The following is a 15,498-nucleotide window of genomic DNA, read 5'->3' on the forward strand; positions in this document are numbered from 1 at the left end:
ATCATTTTTGCAAATCAAAGAAGGATTCTGGTGAGATGTCCATTTATAAGCAGTGACCCGCAGTTCATTCTAAGCCTTGCAACTACCATTGAGCCCTCCATGCTGCCTGGCCATCATGCCACTCATCTCTGGCTGGCAGCTTTCTCTGTTCCCATGATGGATATTTGGAACCTTCATCAGTCTCCTCAATATCCTTCCCATCCCTGGTCACTCAAAGGAGAGTGACCTTACTGAGCCTTACTGAAAATGTAGAGGCTGGTGAACATGCATTCCTATGACTTACCTCCTCTCCATCCAAAAGACAGCCCCATCTTCACCCATCCTAGCCTCTTCCTTCCATCCTAGAGCCTTTACTCCAAGCTGATCAGTTCAGGATGGTCCAGGAGGAAGTTCAGTACTTCGTGTAGCGGGGGGCAAGGGGGATTCTTAATGCACACTTTTTATTCAAGCTAAATCTTGAACTTTCCCATATGATCTTTTTAAACTTTGCCCACTCGATTTTTCAATTTCCTGTATCAGGGCTTCTTAATCCTATTTTTTACTCACCCATCAGATTTAATGCACAAATTTTTGTTTTTGCTTCTTTTTTACAATAATTTTTGCTTCTCTCTCCACCATAGTGATGACTTGCCTTCTTGAAATTCTTCCCTGAAATATTTAGAAAGGACAGTTAGCTACATCATCATCATCATCATAATAATAGCTAAAGGCTTCCTGAGTGTTCACCATATGGCTGGTACTATTTTAAATGCTTTCCAGGGACCTCCTCATATAAAGATACTTAACTTGTAGCACTAATTCCTTTGAGAACCTAAATCCTTTTGCCAGAAAAATCTGCACCCACTTATCTTCTGTTTTATTGTCTATTACTGTGGAAGAAACCACCTCCAAACAACAGTTTTTGTTTTTTAAAAATTTCTCATGGTTGCGTGCACTGATAGGTGATTCTTCTGATTCATCTGGTGTCAGCTGGGACACTGGTGCAGCCAGGTATTCCAAAATGGCCTCATTCACATGGCTGGAAGTTGGTGGTAGCTGCTAGAGGCTTTTGGTCATTTGCTTCAGTTGTCATCCTCATGGGCCCCTCCATGTGGCTGCTTGGATTTCCAACAGTCTGGTGGTCTCAGAGTCACAGGAGTTTTTACAGGTGGCTGGCTTTTCTCAAGACTTAAAATCTTAAGACCAGATCTCAAAACTGACACTTCCTCCAAATTCTGTTAGTTCAAGTAGATCACAAAGCTTTCCCAAGTTCACAGGAGGAAGCTACACAAGCACATGAATACAGTGAGGCATGATTCAGTACACTTACCAAAGATCCAGCCTACTGTGTGCATGCACAATTTTGTACTATAATTTCAAGAGGTATGTATACCTCACAAATCCTTTTAAGGATCCCAAGGAATGGATAGGTTTCAGGTTAAGAACTCATGACCTAGGATCAAGCAAGGGAACCCTTTTCCCCAACAGTCTAATGTAGAGTTGTGGGAGATGAGCCGCAGTCTGAAAAGAGTTGTACCTGCATAGTACATGGTATGTTCCAGGAATAGTTAGAAATCAGTTAACTAAAAGACTTGGAACTAAGATTGAAATCAGATTATGCAATATTTGGAAAGGCAGCCCGTGGCACTTGAACTTCATTCCATGGGCACTGGGGAGGCTATTGCAAGTGTTTTTGAATAGATATAGCAGCACAAATGTCAGAGTAATTCAGGAGAACTACACGAATTAAGAAATAAGGAGAACAGTGTGGAGGAAATTATGTTAAAGGGGTTTGAGGGGTGATGGGGTTTTGACTCAGGAAATTATGTTTGAGGCGTGATGGGGTTTTGAATCAGGAGTAAGCTTTAAAGTCAGGACTGACAAAATCATCCTCATAAAGAATGGAGTCATAAAAATTTACCGTAGTAAAAGATTTTGTAGTGCATGATGTAGCAAATATATGACAATATAGAAAGCATTATATATCTAGTATCATTTTGTGTGTTTGGATTAACAAAGAGCTCCGTCAGCTTTTATAGCTTCAATTGACATGAAGAAAAAAATCAAGAAGGGAATTTTTGGAATTGCTTTCTGCCCAGAGTTAATAGAGTTTCTAGTGTGGCTGTAAAGGAGTCTAAGACTGAGATAGTCTGACTTTGGTCCCTAAGAACAAAGACAAAGCCTGTAGGATCAAAGCAAACCTTGACTGTTAGCAGGCTACTTCTCACTAAGGGAGAATACTAAGCATACAGCAAAAATCCCAAAGGTTGGAAAAGCATCAGTAGTAGCCCATTTACTGTTTGTCAGCCCACAGAACTGAGTAGAAGACCTCCCCATTTTGGGCCCTAAAATGATGCCTGCAGTAGTGTTTAAAGGATATATACAAGAGGTTAGATGGAAGGACATAAAAGCTCACATTTATTTCAGGGGTACATTTCTCTCGTAGACTTGAATCTGCTGTTTGCTTTCTGAAACCACCTCCGCTGGCTTTTATCGTTAAGCTCTTGACTCCATTGGTACCTAACAGTGGCTCTACTCTGTGAGAAGATGGATCGGTGCTGAGCTGTCTACATTTTCATTGCGACTTTCTAAGGTTTACTGATCACTTTTTAAAGGCTTGGACAGGATGGCATTTAGAGTGCCATCCAAGAATATGGAGCTGGTCAAAGTCAATGAGGCTACAGGGATTTCTCAATATTGGAGGTTCACAGACTTAAAAGAAATTGAATGCTTCTGTCTCACTCCAGACATTTTCATTTACTTGGTCTTGGATAGAGCCTTGGAATGGGGGATATTGTGTACATGTGTGTTGCTGGTCTTCCTTTTTCTTTTTCTCTTTATTAAAACTTTTTTGAGGAATAGCTGATGTGATGATTATATATGTATGTATGTGTGTGTGTGTGTGTAATTACCAAGATCAAGATAACAAAATTTGTGTCCTTTGACCTGGATCATTGGAATGGGTGATTCTAATTGGCAGCCATATTTGGAAACCACTACTTTATATTCTGCTGCTTACTATGGGGCACTTTTGAGCTAACTTAACCAGCCATAGTTCCTGTTTTTGTAAGTATTAAAGTTATTTGGGACAGATTGTTCTCAGGCACTTATTAGGAGACAGAAGATGGCAAAAGTAAGTCCTGTATGTATGGTATCATAAGTTATTGGCTCAGAAAATTCAGAGAATGCTGGAATCAGGACTTAGAGGGATTTTAGCTTTCTACTTTCCTAGCAGTTAGGTCTCTGTGGTGAAAGCCAGGCAAAAACCAGTCTGGGAAATACACTTGATCTGCAAATGAAAGGAAAAGGGAAAAAACAGCTGCTGGATTTTTCACTTACTGCATCCTAGTGCTAGTGGGCCACATGTTTTGTCCCCTTGTACTCGATTCGGGGTGTTCCAGCCTCCCTTCTCAGCAGCCCAACATCGTGACTTCTGGATTTCCAGTGTCTCCTTAGCCATTTGTAATTGTCACTTCCTTGTCGAAAGGCATGGCTTCTGGCCCTTAATATGCTCATTGTACTTTTAAAGTCTAATTCCATTTTGGCTGTTCTGCACTAAGTATGGCCTTTCATCTCTCAGCTCTGTGTTTTCAACACCATTCTCACCAGCTAGCTTTTTACTCAACCAGTCTCTCTCTTTCTCTCTCAATCGTCCTCCAACCAGTGTCCCTCACCCCCCAGTTTTAATACTATTTCATCTCTCTTATTCTCACTTTCAACAACCCAAATGTAGTCTCTCAGGCAAAAGTCACATTCAATAACTTCAGGTTTCCATTTGCTATATTGGAGCACTTTCTTTTTTCTCACTTCACCAGCAATAGCCTTTATGCTGACATAGCAAGAGCTTTGTTCTCAGGATACCAAGAGCTACAAATAAATGTGTGTATGTGCATGTGTATACATAGCAAGATAGGGAACGAGAGAGGGTCGGAAAGCTGAAATATGGACGAAGATAACGGTCAATACTGGGCTTGAAAACTAGTTGGACAATCTGTCTTGACTTTAGTTGAAAACTTTTCTCATTGAATTGCCCTCTTGGGGATGGAATCTATTCAAATTGATCTTTTCTATGAGTCGGCAGATCATTTTAGAAACATTTCTGTAAAGATGCTCTGTTTTCATGCTTAGGGAAGCACACTGCGTGCTGAGTGAGACTGAAGGAAATGCCAAATTAATTCATTACTTCCCTGGCAATGTTCTTTTCCCAGGAAAGGGTGGCTTTAATAAGGCAGGTGGCTGTGTGTGCCCTGGCGTGCCTGCCTCTGTAGGAAGCTTGGTAATCTTCTCTCTGGAAAACTCCACTCCCGTGTTTGCTGTTTGAGGCTCTTGAATGTACTGTTAGTTTACAATCCCACTCCTGGACATATTATATAAACAGTGGGGGCAGAAAGACAATGGAAATTATGGCAGAGAAGGCTTGAGTTAAGCCTTTCAGAATGTCCGGTATTGTGCGTGGCTATGGGTCTGTTTTCAGCACCCTGCCTGAATGAATGAATGGCCACGGTTCATTGTTGAACACAGGCGACGGTGGGGCCACTTCAAAACATCAGCGCAACAATGTTATCAAGCGCCCGAGTTCCTACTTCTGTCAGTAAGCCATCATTATTCCTCAGGAGCCGACTGCAGGCGAGGGCCACTGCGACAAACAGTCTTCTGTTGCATTTTAATGTGCGCCAATCAGCTTAACGCTGGCCCCAGCATCCATCTCAGGTACTGCTTTTCCACAGCAGGTGCCCGCGTGCTGGCTTCAGCCAGGACTCCCCGACATGTCTGAGAGAACAGAGAGGCACCACGAGAGGTCACCTCCAAAGAGAAAGGAACTGAATCTGTGGGTGGATTGAGCACTTTGCAGTTAAGTTCTGTGGTCTGTTCCAAAGTCCTGTCCGCATCGGCGGCTGAGCAGTCTGCACCTTCACCGGTGTACCTGTTCGCAGGTCAGAGGCTGAGACATCTATCTACCCAAGTCATGATGCGCTTCTGCTGTCAAAGTGCACCAGAGAGTCTGTTGATCTCTGGGGGCTTGTAGGTCCTGTGGGGATTTAGCTTAGTTCTTTAGGGAGGGGCGTAAAATGTGGGTGTGATGCTTGTTGTCGCTTGACATTTCAGGCTTGGGGGTGGAGGCCTCCAGAGGTTATTTTCTTGAGCTTCCGTACCTCAATTCTAGACGGCTACTGTGGTGGCTGGACTGTCATTTCTGGGTCACAGAAACCTATCCTCCTGGAAGAACAGACAATTGAGACAGTGATCATCTGTCTAATCATGTTTGTCCTGTGGGGCAATGGGGAAGAATTTTGTTATAATATCTGAACCTGATAATCGCTATACTTTAAAAAGTCTGAGTATGTACTTCAAGGCTAAAAGAAAACATATCCTTTGACAAACTCAGTGATCATCAGCAATTGACACTTATACTTCTGGACTTTTTAATAAAAAAATGTTAACCTTGAATTTCCTAAATGAGTTAAACCTCCTTGGAGGTGTTGTAGGTAGTCTTAGGTTAAATGTTTTCATAGCTTTTGTTCTCTTCATATATTCCGTTAGCCTAGGGTTCCCAAATGCTGCGATGAACTACCAGGAAAAGAGAAAAATATGCACAGTGTGATGAATTTTTTCTTAAAGATAGATTTATTGAAATTAAAGTTCTATTTTGAGATTATGGCTTTACTACTTCTAGTTGAATTGCCCTTTCCTTATATGAAAGTGAAACACATTGTTGTTTGTGGTTTTTTACATCCTAACTTGGCAAAATGAAGCTTAATGTCTATGATAATATACTCAATCCATCTATTCACCCAGCTACTTTTTCCCCCTTGGTTCTTGAAATCCAGAAGTCTAGGAACTGCTGTTTCACCAAATAAATCATAAATTCTTAGGAGAAAGATTCAAAACGTCTGTGGGTTCTCCCAGCTGCCAAATAATAACAAACCAGACTATAACAAAGAGCCAATTATGTAGTGATGTGAGATGTAAACCTGTAAAAGAAGCCACAATTTTTTCTAATTAGCAATTCTCCACTCCCTAGCTTCTTGAACCTTTCAGTTTTCTCTCCCATTGAATGTCTAGTCAGAGATGTTTACCAATTAATGTACATTGAATGTAATTCATATACTTAGTCATGAAATGTTCACCTTGTGTTATGTTATGTAGTTTTAGCACCTTTAAAAATGTATGGCCCTTGTCAGAGACATCTGACATACTCTCTTTTTTTTTCTTTTTCTTTTTTTTTGCTGCCCTGGGTCTTCCTTGCTGTGTATGGGGTTTTTTTTCTAGTTGCAGCAAGTAGGGGCTACTCTCTAGATGCGGTGCATGGGCTTCTCTTTGCGGTGGCTTTAAGAAAAAAATTATTGTATTTTTAATTGAAGGATAATTGCTTTACAATGTTGGATTCATTTCTGTCATACATCAACATGAATTAGCCATAGGCATACTTATATTCCCTCCCTCTTGAACCCTTCTCCCACATCCCACCCTTTCCTACCCCTCCAGGTTGTTACAGAGCCCTGGGTTGGGTTCCCTGAGTCATAGAGCAAATTTCTATTGAGGATCTATTTTACATGTGGTAGTGTATATGCTTTCTTGCTCCTCTCTGCATTCATCTCACCTGGTGGCTTCTCTTGTTTTTGGATCAGGGGCATGGGTTTCAGTAGTTGCAGTACACAGGCTTAACTGCTCTGCAACATGTGGGATCTTCCCCAGCTAGGAATTGAACCTGTGTCCCCTGCATTGGCAGGCAGATTCTTAACCACTGCACCACCAGGGAAGTCCCAGATATAGATTCTTTTAAAGTAAACAAGTTCCCAGCCACTTATAAATTTTACTTTTTGAACACTGGGATCAGGGTTTCAAACAAAGTTATGATGTAAATACTTAATGATAGTTGCCTATACTTTCAAGTTTCTACAGGATGTTATATAAGACATTCTCAATCTCTCCAGCATGCTTGCATGAGCTTCCATGTTGTGAGATTCCACACTGAATATCTGAAGAACAAGATTGGTTCTTTTGACAGGTATATCTTAAATAGGAAGAATCACACAGATCATCTTTTACAGCCTATATTTGTTATCAGTTGCTGCATAAAATTACTATAAACTTAGTGACTTAACACATCCTTGATCACATCACAGCTTTGATATGTCAGAAACCTGGGTACAGCTTAGCTGGCCTCTGCATCAAGGTCTCTCATGGACTGTCAAGGTATTGGTCAGGGCTGGATCTTATCTGAGGAATCAAGTGGGCAAGGATCTGCTTCTAAGCTCATGTGTTTGTTGGCAGAGTTATGTTTCTGGAGGGTTGTTTCAGTGGAATAAGGGCCTCAGTTCCTAGCTTACTGTTAGCTGGAGGCCACCCTCAATTCTTTGCCAGGTAAGCCTCCAGAATGGCCACTTGCTTCATCAGAGCATGCCAGCTGAAAAGCCAAAAGAGAGTTAGCTAGCAAGACGGAAGTTATAATCTCATGTAACATAAAGGAAATGACATCCCATCCCTTGCCGTAGTCTATTGGTTAAAAGCAAGTCATAGGTCCCACTCACACTCAAGCAAAAGGGATTTCATAAGGACATGGATATCACGAGGCAGGGGTGATTAAATAACTTTCAAATTGAATAACTTTTAAAAATATTTTTTTCAAATGGAGTAAATTAAAAATACAGTAAAACAGCATCACATGCAATTCCCGTTGAAAACTCTTTCCAATTCACTTCTCAAAATTAACTTACAAAATTGTGTGCAAAAACATTGCCCTCAAATAAATAGGGGGAAAAATGGGAAGAGCTGAACAGTTTTTTTTTTGTTTTGAAATTAAAAGTTAAAAGCAGTACTTTTAACTTTTGCACTTCAAAGTATTTGCAGGACGAAATCTATCAAGAAGGCCATGTAAAACAACCTTCAGAGTCAGAGTTACATTTTCAGGTGAGAGTTTCTGTGTTCACAGTTCACAAAGGATGCCTCTGTTGTGGTCCCTTACCATGCCCTCCTTAACCAGCTTCAGGAGGAACCTAGCCTCTTTTCTTGTGTTATTCATGGTCTGAAAGCTTGTGGCAGCTATGCAGACTTTGACAAAGTAGTGCAGGTAGGTTTGCAGTTGATTGAGATTATATCTAAAGCATCTTAGAGTCTGTCTGCCATATAACCCTGGACTATGAAGGTATGAAACCTAAGAAACATGCTTAGTTCTTTGTTTCCAACTCTTCTTCGAAGAAAGAGGTCTTTGAGTTCATCTGGGGGAAGTGAGTCTGAAATGGTGAGAGATCTGAATTGCATGTATGTTGGTCAGGAAGCAACAGTTAGAACTGGATATGGAACAACAGACTGGTTCCAAATAGGAAAAGGAGTACGTCAAGGCTGTGTATTGTCACCCTACTTATTTAACTTATATGCAGAGTACATTATGAGAAACCTTGGACTGGAAGAAACACAAGCTGGAATCAAGATTTCCGGGAGAAATTATCAATAACCTCAGATATGCAGATGACACCACCCTTATGGCAGAAAGTGAAGAGGAACTCAAAAGCCTCTTGATAAAAGTGAAAGTGGAGAGTGAAAAAATTGGCTTAAAGCTCAACATTCAGAAAACGAAGATCATGGCATCCGGTCCCATCACTTCATGGGAAATAGATGGGGAAACAGTGGAAACAGTGTCAGACTTTATTTTTCTGGGCTCCAAAATCACTACAGATGGTGACTGCAGCCGTGAAATTAAAAGATGCTTACTCCTTGGAAGGAAAGTTATGACCAACCTAGATAGCATATTCAAAAGCAGAGACATTACTTTGCCAACAAAGGTCCGTCTAGTCAAGGCTATGGTTTATCCTGTGGTCATGTATGGATGTTGAGAGTTGGACTGTGAAGAAGGCTGAGCGCTGAAGAATTGATGCTTTTGAAGTGTGGTGTTGGAGAAGACTCTTGAGAGTCCCTTGGACTGTAAGGAGATCCAAGCAGTCCATTCTGAAGGAGATCAGCCATGGGATTTCTTTGGAAGGAATGATGCTGAAGCTGAAACTCCAATACTTTGGCTACCTCATGCAAAGAGTTGACTCATTTGAAAAAACCCTGATGCTGGGAGGGATTGGGGGCAGGAGGAGAAGAGGACGATGGAGGATGAGATGGCTGGATGGCATCATCGACTCGATGGACATGAGTTTGAGTGAACTCCAGGAGTTGGTGATGGACAGGGAGGCTTGGCGTGCTGCAATTCATGGGGTCGCAAAGAGTGGGACATGACTGAGCGACTGAACTGAAGTATTGTCAATGGAAGTTCCTCTCTAGCATTCTCTAATAACTGTATCATATCTATTTATAATTATCATTTTGTTTTCTTTCCAGTCAATCATTGAGGAGGTGTTTCTTGTGTTTCCAGTGCATGATAAATGTGGTAGGGAACACAAATTAGGATTATGACAAGGTTTGCTCTCTGAAGAGACTTGTATTTAGAAGCAAGGAGTGGTGAGAGGGGAACAAAGCATACACAACTATAATGGAGAACAAAATAGAATTATACAGTCAAATGCTCCATGCAGTTAACAGCACCCTCAACTCAGTGGTACAGGAAAGAGAGAGATTCATGTTGACTGGAGTTACTAGAAGCCTTCTTGGGAGAAGAACTTGAAAGATGAGTGGAGTTTAGATAAGAAGTGAGAAAGTTAGAAGAATGGAAAAAGAAAATAAAAAGGCAGGAAGAGCCCAGAACTTACAGAGAAAACTTTAAGAAGCTGTCCACATTGAATGGAAGAGGGGAGGGGGCAGGGAAAAAGAGGAATATGGCTAGGTTTGTTTTTGAATGCTGCTGTGACAGTGACTTGATGGGCAGTGGAGAATCTTTCTAGATTCTTCAGCAGAGGAGAAAAGTGGTATTTGAGGGGCATCTGTTTAATGGGTATATGAATGATGGAAAATATTAAGAATGCCTGCAAGAGACAAGCTCGGGGTGACAAAAATCTGGGCTAGGTTGATAGTAGTGCACATAATATATCAAAGCAATATTTATGATGAAGAATCTTCAGTTTGGGGAGACTGATGAAATGTGCTAATAGCTGTGTTCACTGTGCCCAGCCCTTGGGCAGCCTCTTCTCTCCACTGGAAATTGGATAGCATCCAGGCAATTAAGGGCTTATATAGGATTCCCGTTGATCATTGGCTGTGCTAACAAGTTGTCATCTTTTGGCTTTGATCCCTGGGATATTTGTTTATTAATAAAGGTCTCAAAAGTCCAACAGCCCCTCAGTTATTGATGTTTTACGATTTGGAACAGTGAGTCAGGAGGGATCTTTATTTGTGCCTCAGATCACACCATATACATGATCAGATGAAGGTTGTAGCAATGCTTTCTAAGGTGTTCCACAAACTAGTGGTTTCTGCAATATTTAATAGATTTTCTGGGGGGTGGGGAAAGCAAAACAATCATATATATTGTGGAAAGGTCCATGCTCAAATACGTTTGGGAAACCCTAAGTTAAAACTCAAAAATCTTCAAAAGATCAGTGTTAATGAACTACCAAGAGAAATATGGGAGGAGTTATAATCAAAAGTGTTTCCCAAACTTCTTCACTAATGGAACCTCATGTGTGTGTGTGTGTGTGTGTGTGTGTGTAGTATTCATTCACATCATCCTTAGGACTAGTATTCTGCCCAACACACTTGGGTAAATGTCAAGGTATTGGCGAGTTTTCGGTGGAGTCAATGGTTGTTTCAGCTTGTGGATCATCAGGTTTCTTCTTAGCATAACTTGCTTTGATATTTTATATAACTGCTTTCCAAAGATATTTCTTCCCCAAATTTTCTATTCCAAAACTTGAACAAGACAAAAAAGAAGAAAGAGAGAAGCAAAAGTAATTCTTTTGCTTCATATTTCTTTTAAGTGTTTTGAGAGAAGCATAGGAAAGGAAGTGATTCAAGCTAAGGTGGTACCTGCCTGGGATGTCAAGTTGCCCAGTTTTTTAAAGATCTTTTCTTTCTGCCACTACCCTCATTTAACAGGCAGATGTGGGTTTAAATCCTGCCTGGATCACTATCTGGTCGTGGCGCCCAAGATAACTTACTTAACCTTCCAGCTCCTTCCATCTTTTTCTGTTTTCTTTTTTCCTCTCCATTAGTTTATATTTTTCAACACTGTGAACTTTGTTTCTTAGAGTTTCTATAGGAAGAGCAAGTATCTCTTTAAACTCATAATTTGAGATGTATGTAAGTTTAAAAAAAAACCCTCCCACTAAGCTATTTTATTAAATTGGCCTTCTAGATGATCAGTTCTAGGATGCTAGAAAGCAGTTGTAAGAGGTAGTGGTTGGTAAATTGATGTTGGTCTGAAGCGTTCAACTGACGTACTTCATTACACACATTTTCACCTGCTATTGTCATTCCAAAGGTGCTATTTTGCTTTGTAAGGTCAGTGTCATAGTAGAAAATCTTTTATATGCCCATGCCATGTAATGTTTATGCTTTGCAAGGTTTCTAACATGATGTAGGTTATTTAACTTTTCAAACATGTTGAGAGAGAGAGAGATTCTAGACTACTAAAATGGTTATAATTTTACGTCTTAAATGAAAACTCGATGCTATATTTTAAAAAAAGCCTACAGACTCCTCCATGCAAAGCCCACCTACTGTGTGTTGTTATCATCATTGCAGTTAATTTTATTTTCATCACATGGGTCTTGTATAAACCTTTTATTTTAACTACATTGTAGTTAAAACCATGACATGGAATGAAGTTGCCCATGGAGAGTGTTGTACTTGCATGTTGAATGTAAGTTATGGGAATATAAGTTCTCCATGTGATTCTTCATTCAGGTTTGTTAATATCAAGAGAGAGAGAGCAGTCCTGACACATAAAAAGCTGAACTCAGTAAAAAAAGTGATGGCTCTTATTATTATTATTTATTGAGCACCTGCTACGTATACGGGGGTAGCAGCACAGCTGGAAACAAATATACTAGAACCAAATACAACACAATGGTTTAGGTCTGAGAGCAGCACAGAAATGCTGTTGTCTCAGAAACACACATCCTAGATTTTTCCTCATCTTTAAAATGCTGACTTTCAAGACATCCGGCTGCCCCCATGACCTAAGGTCCAGTCTGCCCTTCTCTGTCCTGTCATGATAGAAGTTCTTTAATTATCTATCCGTCCTCAGAAGCACTAAGGTATTTCATCCATTTTTTCTGCTCTTTCCTAATTCCTCATGAATGTTATTGAGCTAAGTGGCAGCTAGTTGCCCATTAATATTCTCCAGTTTAAGGTTTGCTTGTGTATCTCATCCCTAACTTGTTAATACTAGTTAAAATACACTTTAGAATCTCTAATTTATTGAGTTCAAATTCTGTCATCGCATGACACTGCCCCTGTGAGATCTTCCCTGATCTCCCCGCCGCCTCCAATGGAGCCAACCGCTCTCTCCACTGTTCTCTGCCTCTATTATACTCCTATCACACGAATGGCATTTAATTATTTAGATGTTGAACTCACAGAGCACTGGAGCTATATATTAATCATCTCTGTTGCTATCACATAGCACAGAGTCTGAATCATAAATATTAGTTGAATTGGACTGAACAAGCACAGAAAAGAACACTGCCAGGAAACACAGATAGCAATGTCTTTCTGGCCAGTCTTTACCTTGTCTCCAAGCCGCCATATAGAGCACTGGGAAAGGAACCAGATACATGCAAACTCATTTGGGAAATTCCAGTGAATATAGCCACAAATCTTAGAAGAGAGGAGGCCCTTTTCTTGCTTCTTCTGATAAACATGTACCAGAAAACCTTAACCGGAAAGTTTCTAAAGGGCTAACACCAAAGCAGGACATTTTCAGTATAGTCGTGTTAGTTGCCCAGTCATGTCTGACTCTTTGCAACCCCATTGACTGTAGGCAGCTAGGTTCCTCTGTCCATGGAATACTCTAGGCAAGAATATTGTAGTGGGTAGCCATTCCTTCTCCAGGGTCAGTAAACTTAGTAGTGTGAAAATACTTATTTTTTTTAAGCCTATCAAGACAGAAGCTGTTGAATCTGAATGTGTATGCTAAGGAGATGGCAGAATTTTCCTTTCTGACAACCTGCTATGAATTTTAACAATATTTGAAATATTTTATTGCTAATTAGCCAATTTGATATTTGGCTGCTGCCTTGGGGAATGCACAGTTACCTGTTAACAATTTAATACTAGGCCAATTAGTTAAAACTTTCAGATTCCTGGAAATGCCTGAGTACTGTGGGTATATCATACTTGAGTTGAGTTGAGTTCAGTTATTCAGTTGTGTCTAACTCTTTGCTACCCTGTGGACTGCAGCACACCAGGCTTCCCTGTCCAGCACCAAATCCCAGAGCTTACTCAAACTCACGTCCATTGAGTCAGTGATGCCATCCAACCATCTCGTCCTCTGTCACCCCCTTCTCTTCCCATCTTCAATCTTTCCCAGCATTAGGGTCTTTTCCAGAGTCAGTTCTTCACGTCAGGTGGCCAAAGGGTTGCAGTTTTAGCTTCAGCATCAGTCCTTCCAATGAACACCCAGGACTGATCTCCTTTAGGATGGACTGGTTGGATCTCCTCGAAGTCCAAGGGACTCTCAAGAGTCTTCTCCAACACCACAGTTCAAAAGCATCAATTCCTCAGCACTCAGCTTTCTTTATAGCCCAACTCTCACATCCATACATGACTACTGGAAACACCATAGCTATGACTAGATCGACCTTTGTTGGCAAAGTAATGCCTCATACTTGGGTAACTGGCTGTTAACCAGTGGCCTTCTCACTCCTGCCTAGAAGATATGGATAAGCTTCCCCAAAACCACAAGCCCATTGAGCATTTCCAGCCCTCCCATGTGACTGGGGGTGGTGATGCTGATAGTGGTGGGGGAGGGGGTGGGAGAAGTCAGCTACTCCTCCTGCACTGCCTCTCTTTCTCCCTCTTTTTCTCCCCTGCCCTCCTCTCCTCCCACCCTCCCCCTCCACCACCACCGCCACCTTCCCTCTGCGGAGTTACCACGCTACCACAAAAATCTGCAAGAAGCCCAACTCTCCCTCCACAGCTTCTTAAAAACTTCACTTGAACTTGAGTTTAGTAACTTGATTAGAGTCAGGAAATAAGGTAGGGGTCAAGTACAGGGTTTGCTCACAAAAAAATGCAGCAGTTAGCCTTGTTGCTTTCCCCCATGCAATTCATCATCCTCCATAATATCCTCCATCATAACCAAATTTTTCCATTTCCCTCACATAGAAGAGTTCTATCTACATTCAAGGGGATGCTACTGCTAAGTCACTTCAGTCGTGTCCGACTCTGTGCGACCCCAAAGACGGCAGCCCACCAGGCTCTGCCATCCCTGGGATTCTCCAGGCAAGAACACTGGAGTGGGTTGCCATTTCCTTCTCCAAAGCATGAAAGTGAAAAGTGAAAGGGAAGTCGCTCAGTCGTGTCCGACTCTTAGCGACTCCATGGACTGCAGCCTACCAGTATCTACTCTAATGTGGCGTATCCAAGTCTCTTTCCAGCAAAGATAAAGCTTTTCTTGAAATCAGTCCTAGAACTAGCAGCTACATTTTTTCCATATTGTTATTCCTATTATAGTAAACAAACAAACAAAAATACTAGTTTGTATTGTTTTAGCTTGAAAGTTGTATTAAGTGATTTCGTGACTTTGCTTGATTTGGGATCAGGCAGAGTTAGGGAGTGACCTGGACTATAAAAATTCTGCCACCAGCAATGCTTGTGTGTGTGTGTGTGTGTGTGTGTTAATTGCTCAGTTGTGTCTGACTCTTTGCAACCACAGAGGAGCTCGCTAGCATGGGTAGCCATTCCCTTCTCCAAGGAATCTTCTCCACATAGGGATCAAAACCTAGGCTGGCTAAGCAAGTCTGGAATCTGTAAGGAAGAGGTAAAAAGTAATTCATAAGTAAGGGCTGAAGCTTTTGTCCATAGACAAAATTTCTTCTGTTTTGGGGAGAAGCCTCAGTCCTGATTTTTTAAAAACATTATTGTGGTCAAGTACACATAACAGTTCTACCCATATTATATAGTATGAAATCCTGGATATGTTTGGATTTTAAGTAAAGTCTTTTGGTTAGGGATTTAATTGCATCTGCAAAATACCTTTAAGAGAATTAGCCTTGCTTACTGTTTTGTGGAATAACTGGGGACTATAGCCCAGTCAAGCTGAATATCATAAACATTTATTGCAGATGAGGAAACTGAATAAAATGTTTAACATTGAATAATGGTTAGAATGTATTCAACAAAAATTTTAATATTGATAGTTTAATAAGGACAAAAAAAGGAAATGACACAAAAGGAAGAACTCTCCTTCTACTGTGCTTGACTCTTCACCAAACTATTTTTCCTAAGGGAACATTTAAAAATACTGATGGCAAATGTATAAATTAAAGAGTATCATAAGAAATAATGCTTATTTTATTTATTATATTTTCAGCATTCTGTCTAAATTTATAATTATGGCCTGAGAAGGCAAAAAATAAAATTAGCTTCTTTTTCAAAAGGACTACTAAGGGATTTTATAATACAGAACTTGTTAAG

Source organism: Bison bison, unplaced genomic scaffold (assembly GCF_000754665.1).
Source record: "Bison bison bison isolate TAMUID 2011002044 unplaced genomic scaffold, Bison_UMD1.0 scf7180017864529, whole genome shotgun sequence".
NCBI classification, from domain to species: domain Eukaryota; kingdom Metazoa; phylum Chordata; class Mammalia; order Artiodactyla; family Bovidae; genus Bison; species Bison bison.